The sequence below is a fragment of the Ochotona curzoniae genome, unplaced genomic scaffold (genome assembly GCF_017591425.1).
Source record: "Ochotona curzoniae isolate NIBS_2020 unplaced genomic scaffold, NIBS_Ocur_1.0 patch221, whole genome shotgun sequence".
Lineage (NCBI taxonomy): Eukaryota > Metazoa > Chordata > Mammalia > Lagomorpha > Ochotonidae > Ochotona > Ochotona curzoniae.
The window spans coordinates 25,758-44,771 of NW_024466775.1; the positions used below are offsets into that span (position 1 = coordinate 25,758).

The following is a 19,014-nucleotide window of genomic DNA, read 5'->3' on the forward strand; positions in this document are numbered from 1 at the left end:
GAAAGGATGATCATGCACGGACAAGAGCCCCTGAGGCCGGGGACGGTGGGGAGCCGGCAAGACACTCCCCGAGTGGAAAGCGGACCTGGCTGTGACCATCGTCAGCTTGCAGGAGCCAGGACATGTTTCAGGATACTTGGCACAATTTCCTAGGGAGTCCCGGAACCAAGAAGTATGTCTATTCAACTCACAGGACATATAAAAATCCTGACTCAAACATCTTACTTGCATATGTAGCAATCACCAAAGTTCAGTTTCAAATTCCTTAGTCCCATTCTTCCTACATAAATTCTCTGAAAAAGTAAAAACCGATCTAACAATGCTCAGAATTTGCACACTCCACCTTTGCTCAAGTCAGTCTCCTTCACTGGAATCCTCTGGTCCATCTCTATTACAGAAAACGGTATACTCACCCTTCAAGGCCAGCTGAAAATCCACCTCTTACATGATAAAGCCAGTACGTCGTTACACTGTTAAAAATGGCCCAATCTTGATCTGTTTCTGTGAGGTTTATTTCTTTGAAAGGCACAATTACAGAAAGAGAGGGAGACAGAAACAGATCTTCCACCTGCTGGCTCTCTCCTCAGTGGCTACAATACACAGGGCTGGGCAGGCTGAAGCCGGGAGTTCCACCGGGGTCTCTCACTTGAGCAGCGAGACCCAAGCACTTGGGCCAACCTCTGCTACTTCCCCAGACTGAGAGAGCAGGGAGCCAGAACACAAGCGGAGCAGATGAGACATGCCACAGTGGTCATACGGAATGTCATCATTTGCAGCTCGTCGCTCAAACCATTGGGCCAAAGTACTGGCTTCTTAGTTTTAAGTTACAAGCAATTATACACAGAATTCCCAAAAGTTACTATATAAAAATACAACAGAATTAAGCCTTCAACTGTGTAATAGTTTAGGGAGGTGTGAAGTTGGGGCTGGTGCAGTAGCCTAGTGGCTAAAGTCCTTGTCTTGCATGTGCCAGGATCCCATATAGGTGCCAGTTTATGTCCCAGTTGTCCCACTTCCCTTTCAGCTCCCTGCTGTGGCCTGGATGGGAAGTGGAGGATGGCCCAAAGCCTTGGGACCCTGCACCCACATGGGAGACCTGGACAAGGCTCTTGGCTCCTGGCTTTGGATTGGCTCAGTTCTGGTCATTGTCACTTGGGGGAGTGAAATCAGTAGATGGAAGATCCTTCTTGTTTCTCCTCTGCAAATCTGACTTTCCAATAAACATCAATAAATCTAAAAAAAAAAAAAGGAATATGAAGTCACGGGGTCCCTCTAATCAAATGCGTCACAATAGAACTACAAAAGATCTGGAAGATAAACAGATTTGCCGGAAAGTACCTATGTGTATTAGCAGGCAGTTCTAGACTAGGAGGGATGCTACCCTCAGCAGAAACTGGGAGAGAAACAGGAAGTTGCAAACTCCCATGAAGGAAGAGTGAGCTGCCTTTGGTTTCCCAGGATCCCTCTGCACCTTCTTTCCCCTACTGGAGCCTAAACTGATACGCAGACGGCTAGCTGAGCTGCAATAAAGCAATCTGCCTACTCCCTGCCCCACCACAATCCCACCAGCAGAAGGCAGCTGCGGAAAGCGTCACTCGGGCTTCATGGATGGCTTTCCCAGATTTTTGTCTCCAATTTAATTTACATTAACATAAATGAGTATTCTGATTGGAGGAAGAATAACTAATGATACTTCATTAGCAGCCAATGTTTAAGAATTCTCATTCTAATTTTTTGCAAGCCGTATCACATAATCTTGACAACTGTTTAAAATAGTAATATGATTTCCAATTCACTGATGCAGAACCTTAGCCAGGCTTTATGGCGCAGGAGAAGACATTGGGGCTGGCATCACAGGTGGCGCCAGCCTCCCACTAGGGGCCCATGCTGACCTACTGCTCCATTCCCCATCTAGTTCCCTGTCTACAGTCTGGAAATCAATGGAGAATGACTCAAGTCCTTGGGCTCCTGCACCCACGTGCAAGATCTGGAAGAAGCTCCTGGCTCTGGCTTTGGGTCAGTTCAGCTCCCTGGCTGTTGTGGCCGTCTGGAGAGTGAACCAGTACATGAAGAGATATCTCTCTCTCTCTCTTTTTCTTTAACTCTGCATTTCAAATACAAATGAAATAAAGAGAGAAAACAGATTCAAAATTGGGTCCATTACAAGCTATATGACAGTGTAACCAGGCACTTGCTTTACAGGAGAATAGACTCCACTGCTGTGGGGAGCGAGATGTAACTAAATTCATAAGCTTAAACACATTTAGTTGACTAATAACTGCATGACTATACAACTATTGTGCATCTCTCCTTACCTGTATATGTGCATACTAATCTTATAAATTCTTATGAAGGATGAAACAATGTAAATGTATTCAATGTATACTGCCAATACATTGTAAACTCTCAATATAAATACTGTATTTGTTTCACTATTTTTCCTGCCCAGGGGAAAAGTCAGTTACTCTAATCTTTCCTCCTTGCTAACACTGGTGACTCCCTCAAACTTAAAATTTCTGCATGATACATTGTAAAATACCTTTAGGGGCCGGAACTGTGGCAAAGCGGGATAAGCAGCTGTCTGCAACACCAGCACCCCCATGTGTGCACTGGTTCAAATACCAGCTGCTCCACTTCCCATCCAGCTCCCTATTAATGAGTCTGTGAAAGCAGTGGACGATAACCCAAGTGCTTAGACCCCTGCAGACATGAGAACCTGCATGGGATTCCAGGCTCCTGACTTCAGCCTGCACAACCCTGGCCGTGGTGGTCATTTGGGAACTAAATCAGTGGATGGAAGAGTCTACTCTTTCCTTATAATTCCTTCAAATAAATAAATAAACAAAGAAAAACCCAACTATCTATGTGTCTCTGCTTTTTTATGCAGATGAAATACTCTAAGACGAGAAAGTCAGTGCATAACATATGGCAAAGGTAACAAATACTGACCTTTTGTCCCAGATGTGATTTGTACTAAGTTGAGACATATACATTTCCTGCTGAAGTCACAGTCTAAAAAGCTTGCTACCTTAAAGAAACGCTCCCCTATGTCCAAAGTGATATGCAGGACACTCAGAAAAACTCTCACACCGAACACTGCCAACTACTCCTCATCAGAAGGCAGAATGCCTAAATCATGAAATAGTATGTGGCACAACAGATTTTCTTACAACATGTATTTTCAAAAATAACAGGAAAAGGCAATATGGTGAAAAATGCAGCAAGACAATCCTGTGTACAGACTTGGTCAAGTTATAGAGCAGCTGAGAGTTCAGGCCACCCCGAGGGCACCCAGGGACAGTGTCGGTCCCTCGTCCCCAGGTCCTCTGCACAGAGCCAACAGAAAGCGCAAGCACCATACGCTCTGTTGAATTACTAGTGTAATCTCTGGGGAGAAAAAGCGAGCAGCTTCAGGAAGGGGTTCAAAATGGGGACCCCGCTTCATCTGCAACTGGTCTGTCCTGTCCTGGGCTTTACACATATCATCCGCTCCACCTTTTAGCCTTTCTTTGGCTCATGGCTTTTTTTTTTTTTTTTTTAATTCAAAAGGCAGATTAACAAACGGCAAGATCTTCTAGCTGCTGATTCACTCCCCACATGCCTACATGCCCAAGAACCTGCTCCAGGCCCAGGGACGGCCAGGAGTTTGAGCAGTTCAACTCTCACTAGCACTCCCATATGGCTCATCTAAGGGAAACAGTATTCCTCCAAAGGAGCACCAACAAAAAGCACAAAGTTTTAAAAAGTACACAGGTCTTTCCTAGATTTAAATGAAACACCTCTGCGTTTCACTCTTCCGATGGTCATCCACATACAGGTTAATCACATCTACTACTTAACAGCGGGGTGACTACCATCCACTGTTCTCAACTTTCAGAGGTGTAACTTCTTTCACCTTCACAACAAAACACAACTACTACTTTCATTCCTCTTTTATCAAGGAAGAAATGGAGCCAGAAAATCAAGTCACCTCCCAAGAGTTAATAGCAGCTGCCTCATTTCTGGATCACCATTTCCTTAACAAGGCTGGGGGGAAAGACAAGGTGCAGGAATTAGGTTTAAGACATTTAGTACCCACAAGTTAGCCTCCCTCAACTTGCTCATGAGCGCAGTGGGCGTATCAACTCATCCCTGAAGGAGCTGGAAATGGAGGAGGAAACGGTGTGGCAGATGCAGAGTAGCACACACACAGACTGCCCAAGTGATGCACTCAGCAAGTGGAGGCTGATTATTTCTACTGCTGCGACAATACAGCCACATCCAGATGTTGGCCTCTCTAATAGAAACCACTCTTTAGTAGGTCCAGTACTTATTTCCCAGATGTGCATATGAAAGTATCAAATAAATAAGACTTTTTAAAAATACATAGCAGAATGTTGAAAGGAAGGAAGGAAGCCAATACTCCAGCACAATTTTAAGTCCAGCTCCATAACAGCTGATCTTACAACTGGACTTTTCACATATCAACACTGGCACGTTGGTGATTCAAAAATCTTCCTCTTGGATTTTGAGTGATTTATAGAGCCCTGGTCAGTCAGTCAACCAATGACAAGCTACATAAATTCATCAGCTGCCTATGTAAGTATCGTATCAGGAGTTAATTTCATGATACCTATCAAGGAGATTCAATTATTATCCAATAAAAGCTGAAGTTAACTCTCTGAGAGAAATTAAGAATTTTTGCCTGAAGTCTTTATTTCTTGAGTTTATGCTGGGTCTGATAATAGTACTGGCTATTATCAGCTGATATAAACTTTTTGAAACAGAGCAGTAATACCATGGCAACCATGGGATTGAATTAAAATCTGTGATATGATCACTGAAGTCAGTGAGTATTTTATCTTTTGAAACTAAATTAAGCCCTAAATTGAAAAGTTATCGTTGGGTCAGGAAGTTACTCACTGAAGTTCAGCTATTGTCTTTATATATTTTTTTCATAATACGCACTTTCCATGATCTTCTTCCTTTAAAAAAATGATGTATTTGCTTGTTTTGAAAGAGTCACATAGAAAGAGAAGGGCAGAAACTGATCTTTCATCCACTGGCTCACTCCCCAGATGGCCACACTGGCCAGGGCTGGGCCAGGCCAAAGCAGCAGCCCAGAGTTTCATTCTGGTCTCCCTTGTGGATTTCACAGGCACACACACTTGGGCCAGCTCTCGCTGCTTCCCTAGGCTCATAAGCAGGGAGCTGGGTCACCAACAGCGATGCCAGTGTCATAGGGTGCATTACATCACAATGCCGGCCCCAGCCAGTTCTTACAAAAACTGACCTCATAATCACACAGGTCTTAAACCTGGTCATCTGACAGTAAGGCTACAGAAGATACACTTAACGAAAGATCATTACCAAATGGGCATTCCGAGGACTATGGATGCTGATAACTGCTTTGGGAGGAAAATCTGGAGTAGATCTGCACTTGTAGACAAGAAATCAAAAAGCTGAAGGGAACCCAGGGAATAAATCCCAAGGGAAGCAGCTCAGCAAAGAAAAACACAAGACACTAGTTAACAGCACAGGCAAAGCGACATTCGAGTTATTTGCAGATGGATGAGGAACGAATTCTCACTATGACCACCAAATCCCAACATGGTGATCCACAGCGCTCACTGACGCCTACACAAGTGAACCTGGTCCTCAGAGATGAAGATGGATGTCCAGCTGGCCTGTGGAATGGACATTACTGAAGGAGCCATTAGGCTATGTATTGCAAAGCTGGAACTCAACGAAGAAGCAATACTACTTGTGACCTTGTGCAGGGTAATTCAGGCTACCAAACTGTTCTCACTTCGCCAAGCTATGTGACACAGTAATTTAAAAGCAACATTTTGTAACCCAAGGCAGGTATCTCTGGTATCTAACTGGGCAAAGATATGGTAAACAGAAATAAGCACATAAACAAGATTATAGCACATCTGAGAGAGAAAAAAAAAAAGTAAACCACTACCTATTTACAGTCTGAAATTTCTCACTGATCATTGCTTTAAAAAATGACTACACAGATTTATATGTACAAATTCAATTTTGATACCTTGGTTAATCAGAACCCAAAACATACAAAGCCTTTCTCAGTTCACTTCAAAGGTGCAATGAAACAACATTTTTCCCAGGATTACAAGGCAAAGCCTAGTTTGCAGGATTTACATTCCAATTCCGCTATAGCCCTGAATCTTCCATCTCTATAACTCTGTACCGTCCATGACAGGTGATGGGGGCGGGAGGGAGTGCTGTGTGCAGGTGGGGTTAGGGAAAGCGGAAGCAAAGGAAAGAAAAGAAATACATTCTAGTACTTCTTTTTTGGTCAATGACTAAAATAAGCCATAGTGAACTAGTGATAATTTCTGGTAAGTCCCATTTGAAGTACTGAGGTAAGATAAAACATAAAAATTTGCAAAAAAAAAAAAAATTTTTAAATCTCCAGCTAAAAATGAAAAGCTGAGGCAGAGTGACAAATAGATTGGCTACTACAGAAAAACTAGCATTTCAATACATTACTTGAAGGAATTCTTTCAGAACTCATCACACCCTCGTTTCCGCTATAGGGGATTCTGTCATTGTCACCAATAAGAAACCCCTTTACTACAGTTTTGTAGATCAAACTTCAAAGGAACTTTTCATGATTTACACGTGTTTGCAGCAATCTTACACTATATTCCTCTTTTCTCCTTCCTTTTGGAGTGCAAATTTTAAAGACACTCAAGTGTCACACATGTCACCATTAAAAAAAATCTTCATGTAACCCATTCCCATTTAACAATCCACCTGTCCTTCTCTTCCCTTGTCAGCTAGCCATGCTGACTGGCCATTATACCAAATCAAGTTCCTCCCAGTCACTGAATGCAACTGACATTTCCAGCCCTGATCCAACTGACTAGATTTCATCACAACATTCACTGTTCCAATGCCCTTCCCACTGGCTAGTCAGCATACCTTACACTCCTGCCTTCCCACCCACCCCTCACTTGGCCAGGCTGGTGTCCTTTTCTGGGCTTAGCCTCATTTCCCAAAGCACCAAATGTTGGCATTCCCTAAGCCTCTTTTTGATAAGGGTGTAGGATGCCTCCTTAAACCTGCTTTGACTGGTTACTGACACCAATACCCAGGCCAAGGATATTGAAGACGCTTCTATCATCTCATCAGTCCACCAAGTGCCATGGATTATACCTCCTCAATATTCTTAGGTCGTCACTTAGATTTTGCTACCATGCCCTGATTTCCAAGTCACCGTCAGGCTCACAGAACACAAGCTCCTCTTCCGTCCCTTCACATACATGCTGGCATCCCTCCAACTGACTTTCCAAATTCTACAATATCCTATCATTCCTGTACTAAGTGTTTCAGTGGCCTTCTATTGTTCAGGGTGGGACAGAGGGATCAGAACAATTGCTTCATATGGTTCACATGATGGCCCTTCTCCAGCTTCCTCTCACTTTCTCCTGTCCTCCATCCACATTCCCACCCCAACCACAGTCTTTTCTACTACCTAGTACTTGCCATGCTTCCCTCGTTCAAATATATAAATAAATGCTACTTCTACCACCTAAAATGCTATTCTCTCATCTCTTAAATCTAATTAATTCCTATTCACTCTTCAGATATCAATTCAAACATCAGCTTTTCAGCAGCAGCTCCTTCAATTCACTGGGAAATTTCTCCTACCAACTAGAGCATACAGTTGACCATCAAATATTTGCTGAATAAATGAACAAAACACAAATGCAAATAAAAATACTGATAAGAAAGCAGAGAGTAAACACATATACTCATAAATGTGAGACCTTTTTTTTTGAAGATTTATTTATTTTTATTGGAAAAGCAGATTTACAGAGAGGAGAGATACAGAAAGATCTTCTATCTGTTGGCTCACTTCCCAAATGGCCACAGTGGCCGGAACTGAGTCTGTCCAAAGCCAGGAGCCAGGAGCCTCTTCTGCGTCTCTCATACAGATACAGGATCTCAAGGCTTTGGGCCATCCTCTGTTGCTTTCCCAGGCCATAAGCAGCAAGCTGGATCAGAAGTGGGGCAGCTGGGACATGAACAAATGCCCATGTAAGATGCCAGCACTTGCAGGCAGAGGATTAGCCACTTCAGCCATTGTGTCAGCCCATATTAACATAAAGCTTTCTAAAGCAGAAAATAAAAACAAAATTTCCAAATAACTGTACATACAAAATGTTTTTAAAGTACCCACTGGTAGTCACCCACAACTAAAGAAATATAAAGAAAAAAATAGTATAATATAAATAAAATTCTGAACAAATCATGAATAAGCATCAAAAGAAAGTATCAAACGGCTATTAATCATAACAGGTACAAAACTGAACCCTAAAAGGCAACAGAGAATAGAGTTCTATGTGTACATTTCAGGAACCCAGAATGCTGGGTGCCAAAGGAGGCAGAAGACATTTTAAGACACACAAGAGACACAAAATATATACACACACTCTATTAAAAAATATTTTTCAGTCAAGTGAACATCTATTCACTGTGTATTTGTTTTTAAAAGATTATTTGATTGGAAAAGGAAATAAAGAGACAGAAGAGATGGTCTGTCCAATGGCACACTCCCAAGTGGCCACAATGACCAGAGCTGATCCAACCCAAAGCCAGGAGCCAAAAGCCTCTTCCAGGTCTCTCATGCTGTGCAGGGTCCCAAGGCTTTGGGCCATCCTCCACTGCCCTTCCAGGCCACAAGCAGGGAGTTAAGGGAAGCGGGGCAGCAGAGACACAAACCGGCATCCATACGGGATCTTGGCGCATGCAAGGAGCCAGGCCCTATTCGTTTTAAAATCAAGTTGTTCTCTGTATGACTTTGCCATAGTTTAACTCTTTACATTACAGAAAATATTACAAGTAACTTGAGTTTCTGAAAATAACACATCTAGGAGAGCAAAATCCAAAATATAAAATAAAAAGAACTTAGACTAACATTGTCCAACTATTTACTTCATTACTAGGGAGACATTCCTTTCATGTCCTTAGAATTTGACGCATCAACAGCACAGCATGTATGGGATGTGCTGCTCCAGAGTAAATTACCTTTTCATCATAAAAGTTATACATCAATGTATTATGTGTTTTTAGCTTAATATCTAACTTTCCTCATTGATAATAGAACAAATTTTTCTTGCAAATCAACCTTGTTCTGAGAAATGTGTAAGAACTGAGGACTAAAACATCACTTTTAACTTAATTTTTAGTCTAAATTTATGCTGATGGATTCCCACTTTTAAAAACTCCTACACCAAATTCCATGATGATGGATTTTAGAAGCATCAAAAAGATCAATTTGTAAGGAAAAGAGAAGCAGCTGCAAGATGGGCCCGCAGCCGGCGCCCGACCACACATGCACTGAGTCTCTCCCCCCGTCCGGGTTCCCAGAATGACCACCACTCCCTACACCTTCCCAGCAACGAGCCAACACCACAAGATGAGGACGGTTTACTCTAAACAGCTTGCTTTTAAAAGGCTTTATTTATTTTTCTTTGAAAGGCAGATTCACAGAAAGAGAAAAACACAGAAATCTTCCATCCACTGGTCCACTCCTTGCATGGCCACAATGGCTGGAGCTGGGCCAGTATGAAGCCAAGAGTCAGGAGCCTCTTCCAGGTCTCCCACGTGATTGCAGAGGTACAAGGACTTGGACTATCCTTCACTGCTGGCAGGGCGCTGGATCAGAAGTCGAGCAGCTGGACTCGAAATGTTACCTGTACATGACGCTGGCAACGCAAGTGGAAGATCAACCTACTACGCTGCGGTGTCAGACCTTTGGACAGGATTTTTTTTTACTACAGTGATCTCACCTAAAAGTAGCAAAACCAAATACTTGACTAATGGCTCCCACAGTTACCACATCCCTATCCTGGAAACGCTACCTTGAGGGAGAGGGGGAAGCCCTGAGCAAAAATGATTAAGACTTTTCAGATGACACAGTAATCCTGGATTAGCCAGAGGCCTAAAACTGCCATCACACACGTCCTCAAGGGAGAGAGGCAGACGTGGTTAATGCAGAGCGCACAGGAAGCCAGGGCAAGACCTCCAAGTGCTGCCCCTCAGGATGGGAGCAGCGTGGCTGCTACGGCCCAGAGAGACTCCTTCCACATCTCTGGAATGAACACGCCGAGACCCAGGAACACTAATCTGGGGCTTATGTCTCCAGAACTACAGAAAAGTGTAGTAAGTCTGCACCGTTTCCCACCACCAGATGAGTGGCAACTAGTTACAGCAGTCACAGGAATGAACGTAATATTCAACAGTAGGGACCCTGTTGGAAAACTCCCAAACTGATGAAAAAGGAAGTTTTCTGCAATTTCAACAAGCAGCAAGAGAAAAATCAGGGACAAAGCTTCCTACCTAAAACAAGCTAACAGGATGAACCCTGTGTCATCACTCAGAAATGCAGACGGGGCCGGTGCTGTGCAGCAGCAGGGGTCAGCTGCTGCTACCAACACCAGCATCCCACATCGGAGGCCCAGGTCCGGTCCCAGCTGCTCTGCCTCCGACCCAGCTCCTGGGTAAGGGGCCTGGGAATTCTGGAGGGAGTACCTGTATCACTCAGCCTTTCAAACAAGTAAACAATCTCCACAAAATGGAACGTTTGAATTAAATAACCCTACCTAATTCAACTTGTCATTTTTTAGATTCCAAAAGCATGGTATGACCAAATGGTATTTGGTATCCGGAAAGGACAGCCAAGAAATATTGAAGTCACTATTTTCAGGCAAATAACAGAACAAAACTGTCAGAAACAGAATTTCTAGAACCCACACATGAAAATTCTGAAGAAATAAATTTCTAAAAAGCACACAGAGGGACCAGCACTGTGGCGAAGCGTCAAGCTGTCACCTGTGTTGACTCTCAGAGCCCAGTTCGAGTCAGGGCTAGTCCACTTCCGACCTGGGAGGGCAGCAGAGGGCCCCAGCCCTGGGCTCCTCCATGCACACAGGAGGCTCAAGGTAAGTTCCAGTCTTCTGGCTTCCACCTAGCCTAGCACCAGACACTGTGGCCATTTAGAAAACGAACCAACCAGTGGATGATCTTATTTTTCTGCTTCTAGTTCTGAAATTCTGCTTTTCAAGTAAATAATTAAATATTTTTAAAAAACAGTATTCAAGGATACGTCACACCCTCAGTTTTTGAGAAAACAAGAAAATTAAGTAATAGCTTATATATATATGTATATCCACATATATATATGAAAATTAAAGATAACTTGTTTTTAAATTAAAAAAATGAAAAGCACACCATAATGAAGTGTTACCGATGCAGGCCCAGCTGTCTGCCTGGGTTGAGTCCAGGCTCCCCGTGTCGAGCCCAGCTGCCCTCTCACGCACACTCTGGAGGCAGCAGCGTAGCTCAGGCAGTTGGATCCACACCGCTCAACTAAGAAACCCACACTGAGACCCAGCCTAGAGTCACAGGCACTTCTGGAGTGAAGCAACATATTATTCTCTCTCAACCTTCCAAATAATCAAGGAAAATTTTTAAAGTGGTTAAGATGGTACACTAAGAATTAAAAGTATTAACAGAGCTAAGAACTTGGGGGCTGAGCAGTAGCATACAGAATGCTTAACCCTCCACCTGCTGTGCTGGCCTCCCGGATGGGCACCGGCTCATGCCCTGGCTGCTCCACTTTTGATCTGGCTCCTTGCTTCTAACTGTGAAAGCACGGAGGATGCCCGAGTCCTTGGGCTCCTGCAGTCACACGGGAGAACTGAAGGAGACTCTTGGCTCCTGGCTGCAGATCGGCTCAGCCCCAGCTGCTGCAGCCATTTGGGGGTGAGCCAGCAGACGGAAGATACCACTGTCCACCTCTCCCTCTTTTTGGAAATCTGCTTTTCAAAATACATATGTATATATTTTAAAAGATAATAAACTGACATAAAGAATTACAAAATATTGTAAGTGTTATGAGGATTCATAGAAGTGAAGCTCCGCTAGCAATCAGCTGCAAGGAATGAGACTAGACAAGGCAAGTTAGTCTCCTGGAGAACACAAACAAGCGAGAGAGTGGCATTGTGGTCTTTCAGGCAGTGAAGCAATCAATGGAAGATTTTTGTTTCTTTTCTCTCTGTAAATCTGCCTAACAAAAATAAATCTTTTTTTTTATATACAAAATGGAGATATCATGGTACCAAAGCACAGTGGAGTAAGCTCACCATGACTAGCCATCAGGAAATACAAATCAAAATCCTAATGAGGTGTCACTCCACTCCAGGTAGAATGGCTATTACCAAAAACACAGGAACGCAGGAGTGCTGGCGAGGAAGCCACGAAGGATTCTCACACACCACGGGTAGGCCGATAATTAGTTCAGATATTACTGAAAACAGTATGGAGGCTCCTCAAAAATTAAAAATAAAACTGCCACATGATCCAGCAATACACCAGTAGGTATAAATCCACAAGAGATGAAACCGACACGCTAAGGAAACGTCCCCACTCAAATATTTATAGCAGCATTATTCACAATGGTTAAAACGTGGAATTAGGTTTAGTCGTCCACCAAGAAATAAAAATAATATGCTATCATAGACAAACTATTTCATCACACACAACATGTATAATAGTTAATATCCCTAAAACTGAAAAAGATATTATCTTCTGCAATAAAAAACAAATCCTTAAAAGAAACGAACAAAGAACACAAATAAGCAATTCAATAAACAAAAGGTTTCAAATAAAATCAGACTCCCTAAAACTTTCTGAAAATTTCTTAGCGCCAAATGTTTCACCTTATAGCCTAAATATTTACTTCATTTTTCAAATAAACACTAACTTGTTAACCTCCTCTAACAAATTTCACTTATAATTCTAATGCAAGTTAACTGAGAATGAATCAAATTTGCTAGAAAAGTTTAAGAAAAATTTCAAAAAACCAACTAAAATCAATAATTGCACCAACCAAAACAATTCAGATAAAGCTCACATTTCTTTTGCCCCCACATTATTTTAAAATAATTAGTCTTTACCCAGTTAAATAAAAATGTACAGCTCACAACAGACTTGGAAATTTTCCATCTCAAACTGCATGTGACACACAGCTGCACTTTCCATGTTTCCTTCATCTATGACATGATTTAAAAAAAAAAATTCTTATTTGTTTTATTTGAAAGGCAAAGACAGAGCTGGAGAAAGCCCCTGCGTGGCTGGAGTGCATGTCTCCCCAGGATGCTCAGCAGCCAGAAGTGGGACGGCAGCAGTCACCAGGACTACCGAGGCACGCCGAGCCACAGTGCAACTCCGAGCTCACACTTAGCTCTTCAACAACCTTTGCAATGCCTAGACCCGTGCTGAAATTGAACTGACACATTCCATAACAATCTTAAATTTATACAGAGGTACCTACTGTATAATTTGTTAAATTTTGTTAAGTATAGAATTGCCTAAAAAATGTCTAAGCTAAATTTAGTTGGGGTGCTCTAGTGACTACAAAAATTACTCCCTGACCTATTTTCACCAACTCTCCTGCAAGTGGAATATGAGAAAGATTTGCACAGCCTATATCCTAGCATTGACAACATCAATGTGCTTCATCGTTAACTAATTCAAATTTATCGGCCTTGCATAAGTTGTTTCAAGATTCTGACCTAGATTCAATTCCTAGCTACTATTTTTTTTTTTAACAAGACTTATTTTTGTTGAAAGATTTACAGAGAGAAGGAGAGACAGACAGAAACATCCTCTGTGCCCTGGTTCACTCCCCACGTGGCTGCGTCAGAGCTGAGTGGATCCAAAGCTTGGAGCCAGGCATGTCCTCCAGGTCTCCCACGCAGGTGCAGGGTCCCAGAGCAAGCCCTGCCCCACTGCTCTCTCGGGCCACTGTCAGGGACTAGATGGGAAGTGGAGCTGTATTTTTCAATCCATGCATACATGAGAATTTGGAGTCAGACTGACAACCCCCCCACGCACAAATAAAATGGTCATTGATTTCCTAAGTCAATCCAGAATTTTTCTTTTGTTTTAAACAAATAAAATCCCTCAGAAAAGGTATTTGTGTTTATTGATAACTTTGTGTATCAGTAAACAGTCTATTTAACATTCAGGATTATAAAAGGTTTCTTCACATACAAAATACAGGGATATACTAAGTATTTCACATATAGGAAACGCCCATGAAATGCCCATGCTAGGGGGAAATGCAGGCCTTTGACAGACTGACACAATCCAACACAGATTCACTGAATTACTGAGTTCATAAGTTGTGTTAGGGAATGCCGTGATTTTAGATGAACAGTGTTGGGAAAAGTAGAGAAGTGCTCTATGTGAAAACTCTTTGAACATATAGCTTTAAAAAAATGTATATGTGCCTGCCTTCTCTGCCTACGAGCCTTATCTCAAAATGACAGGGCCCAAAAATCAACTTTTCCACTCTGTGCCACTTCCTCACTTCAGAAAGTGTAAGCACCCTCAGATTCCCCGACACAGCACCTACCCTGGATATCTCTACTCTAGGTTTTAAGATCCGTGAGAGAAAGAGCATGTGTTTCTTACTCATAATTATTTAGCAGAAACTGTTGCTTGATGTGGGGGACAAGATAACAGCAAGCTACCACCTTGGCGGACCCCTGCCTATCAGAATTAGTGATTCTTTTCCACAAGGCAAAAAGGCATTCACTGTCCCAAAGCCGACCCACTAACACCCCAGAGCTTCACATCTTCATCCTCTTAATGGAATAGTTTGGTTTGGATTTATTTCTTTTGAAATATCATAATGACTTTCTGATTAATATTGAGCAAAAACAAACTTGCAGCTTCCTTGAAGTTTTCAGGAATTGATTTTAACAAGTTTTTTCAACAACTGAATCATTAAAAATGTCATAGAAGATATATTTGGAGGGAAAAAAAGAAAACATTTTTATTATTGACAGTCACACATTTTTCAATTTTAAGCTATTTATTTTTTCACTTAGTGAATATTCATAGATGGATAAACTTCTTTTAACTAGTCTTTTAACATGAAAAGTACAAGGCAACTTGGAAACAAAAGCTGTCAAGAGGCTAGGAAATTCATTTTCAAGGTCTCTTAGGAAAAACATTTTTTTTAATTTCACCTTGTAATTTTACTGTATAAAAGATATGCTGACTTCAGCAGGACACACACTAAAATTGGAATGACAAAATCTACCGGGGCAGCACTGCGCCACCAGGGACACCTGCTCCCCCGTTATCAGATTGCCCCGAGCAGAATCCCATCTCTGCTTCCCACTTTGTACACCTTGAGTTCCTATTACCACATGGGAAACCTAGATGAAGGTCCTGGCTCCAGTGCCAGCCACAGCTGCTGCAGGCATCGCAGGAGTAAACCAACAAATTGAATAACTAGCCCTCCCACTGCTGCCGCCTCTACCTTTCAAATAAAAATAAGTTGAGGGCCCGGCGCGGTGGCACAGTGGTTAAGGTCCTCGCCTTGCACGCCCGGGATCCCATATGGGCGCGGTTCTATCCCGGCAGCCCCGCTTCCCATCCAGCTCCCTGTTTGTGGCCTGGGAAAGCAGTCCAGGACGGCTCAAAGCCTTGGGACCCTGCACCCGCGTGGGAGATGCAGAAGAAGCTCCTGGCTCTTGACTCCGGACTGGCTCAATTCTGGCCACTGCAGCCACTTGGGGAGTGAACCAGCGAATGGAAGATCTCTCTCCTTCTCTCTATAAAATCTGACTTTCCAATAAAAATAAATCTTTTAAAAAACAGCAAAAAACAAACAAACAAAACCTTAAAGAGCTCAGCAATCCAGTACAGGATCACTGTGGATGTTATCTAGGCATCGAAGCACTTCCTTACACTATCAGGAAGACACAGACAAGTTACGGCTCAACCGCTGAAACAACTGAAAAAAGATACCACAGGTAGCAAGGGCTTCTCCAGTCAAAACATACTCAGTAAAAATAATATCCCACTGCTTTACACAAAGTGATGACACTGCCATGCATTTAACATTTGAAGCAGGATGGAATTTCCAAAAGATAATTTTCTAATAATGTTCAGAAAAAAAAGAATATGCAGCAGCCACATGTATGTTTTACCATTCATACTTTTTATTTCTCTACTTTGAAAACAGGTGAGCTAGCTGTCTCTCTGATGTAACACTAAATTTGATGCAATTTTCTTTCACAGCAAAAGTGCTAAGAATCTAAAACATCCAAAGTCGGTAATCAATTATGGTTTTACACTTTGAAACAGTGTAAGAGTTGTTGAATAATATAGTCTTTAGCTTAAAAAAAAATTAAGCAACCCATAATATGACCCAGAAAAACGCTGATGTACAGTATCGTCACCCATGCAGTCATGTCACAGATGAAACCTGGACCATACGTGACTTATGCCTGCCCAATCTGCTGTAATTTGGCTCACACTCAGTAGTTTTCTCTGTCACATGTTCAGAGGGTAAGCAGACACCATAATGCATCACAGAACAGTATCTAACATTCATATTGAGAGCCTATTTTTAAAGGATGAAATAGGCCCCTATGTTTTAAGCAATTTATTTTCAATTAACACTGAAATTTCCATTTATAGTATAAGCTCCGTTGTAAGTCCAATCAGGTAGCTTAACTTGAAGAATATCTTCTTAACCTCACTAGTAACTGCATTTGAATAAAGAACCAATGAAATAATTTATGACAGCAGGCTACAAAACAGTTAATACAAATAAAACAGGTCATGAAACAAAAAACTATGTTTAGCTTCCTGAACTAACTATAGTATATGCATGTCTTTACATGTTTAAAAAATATTTTTGTGTTTGAGAGGCAGACACAGAGAAAGCTCTCAACTGCTGGTTTACCCTCAAATGTCCCAAGAGTCTAGAGGTGAGCTGGGAAACAAGGCCTGGACCAGGAACACAGCCCGGGTCCCCCAAGCGGGCGGCAGCAGCTCCACCATGTGTACCACCACCAAGCCTGCGGCAACAACCAACAGGAACAAGAGCTGGGAGGAGAGACAGCGCAGAGACCGCAACGTGTGCCAGGCGAAATGCACTCCTTTCATGACTTTTGTGTGTGTTGAAAATTGTAGTAGGCTTGGGTGAAAAGTTCTAAAAGGAGCCGACAAGGTAAGGTACTTTTCCAAGTTAGTACATACTGCTATCTCAGGATCCAGCTCAGTCATAAATGCCCCTCTCTGGGCACAATGGATCAAGAGTCACATCTTTCATATACAGATTTAAACATACTGCAACTATCATTTGATATTCAGTGGTAGCAATAAAACTGCCATGACCCGGATATAGAATTATTTTGCAAAATTAAGGATATGGATTTGGCTTCTGTTATTAGGCTTAAACTGAGCAAATTATCCCCATCTCTACTTCAACTAGTAAGACAGAGATTACAACCTCAAAGGTACTGCTAAGATTTAACTCCAACTGAAAATTTCTTACAATAGTCTCTACAGAGGTCAGCATTGGGCACTCAGCAGGGAAAGCCACAGCCTGTGACGTCATCATCCCACAGAGGAGCCCGTACAAGCCCCAGCTTGCTCCACTTCCAGCTCCGTGTTAACGCAAGGAGGGCGGTCCCAGTGCTTGGGCCCCTGCACCCACATGGGAGAGCTGAAAGAAGTGCCCGAGTTTAGCCCAGCCCAGCCCTGGTTGTTGCAGCCATTTGGGGCATGAACTAGCAAACAGAAGATCTCCCTCCCCTCCTCTCTTTGTAACTCCACCTTTCAAATAAAGAACTGATTCATGATTCTGGTCTCATCAACATCACATTCAAATAAAGAGACCTAAACAGCCACTGACCATATGAAATTATTCATGAAAAAAATATAAAAGAAACTGTACTGCATTTTCCCAAACTACAGATAGTTTAACTTTTTGATAAACTTTAAAGTTTTTATGTATTTATTTATTTAAAAGAAAAAGTGACAGAGATCTTCCAGCCAAATTCGAGATCTGGTTCACTCTCTAAATGGTGGCAAAAGACCAAAGCCAGAAGCTGGGAACTCCATCCTGCAAAGCAAACTAACCTGGAAATATGATGATTATTAATTTCTTATTAACCCACAAAGCTACCATGTAGAAAACTAGACTATTAGGTCCACAGCCAGCCAGAATTCCACACCAACTACACCGCCACACTTCAGATTTCTATTACCTCCACAGTTACTCAGCTTCAGCCAGAGTCAGAAATGTTCACTACCACAAAGCTCAGAACTACTTCAACAATCACCTCTAGCAGTAATTACTCCCGCTTAAGTACACTTTGCTTAATACTTTCTAAACATTTAAATGTCAGTTCACCCATAAGCACCCTGCTAGGCTTACCCACATTGTAACAAAAAGTTATTGTTATTCTTCCCTTCAGAATTAATCAAATATAATTACAATTATGCAACACATACCTAGAAGAAATCTACATGATTAATGCCATATGAACACCATGCAGCTGTTGCTAGAAAAGTACAGAGAAGGGAGAGATGAAATACGCGATGGTCATCTGGGAAGACTTTAAAAACATTAGAAAATGAGTGCTGATAAATGAACAAACAAAAGCCTGAGGAAAGAATTAGTCTGCAAATTAGAATAAGCAAAGATCCCTGGAGAGAAAATCAAAGGGTATTTTTTAGAGATACAAACACATCAGTCCTGAAGGACAATTATGCAGGTCCGGACAAAGCAGGACTTGAAGCATTATTCTAGGGCTCCAAGGGAGTCAGTGAAGCACAGAGGACGGAGATTTCTGTGAGGATTTACAGAATGGGAGAGGACAATGCAGTGCGAGATGCTAGTGGGGACCACAGCTGGACACAGCGCTGTAACAAGTACCGGTTTGGGGATGAGTTAGCAAAGACTAAACCATTGCAAGACAACTTTTCAGCCTTAAAGTAAAACAGAAAGAACTGGTCTCATCAAGACAACTTTTTTTTTGCTAACCATGAAATGTCACTCCAAAACACCAACCTTCATCCTTCCTTCCTCACCAACCTAGTCTGAACATTCACCTTTGCTTTTATTACTGCTGTCTTCACATAAACTACAGTCATCTGTTCGCATCCAATTGTTACTTCCAAATACAT

General features: G+C 42.1%; 1 long non-coding RNA gene across 1 annotated transcript; it reads right to left on the reverse strand.

Moving 5' to 3' along the window:
* Window positions 1–3,314: 3,314 nt before the first annotated feature.
* On the reverse strand, window positions 3,315–9,481 carry LOC121166768. Its single transcript, XR_005885474.1, has 2 exons — window positions 9,004–9,481; window positions 3,315–4,447 (listed from the first exon to the last, which is right to left on the reverse strand). It is a non-coding gene; the product is annotated as an uncharacterized LOC121166768 (long non-coding RNA).
* Window positions 9,482–19,014: the final 9,533 nt, after the last annotated feature.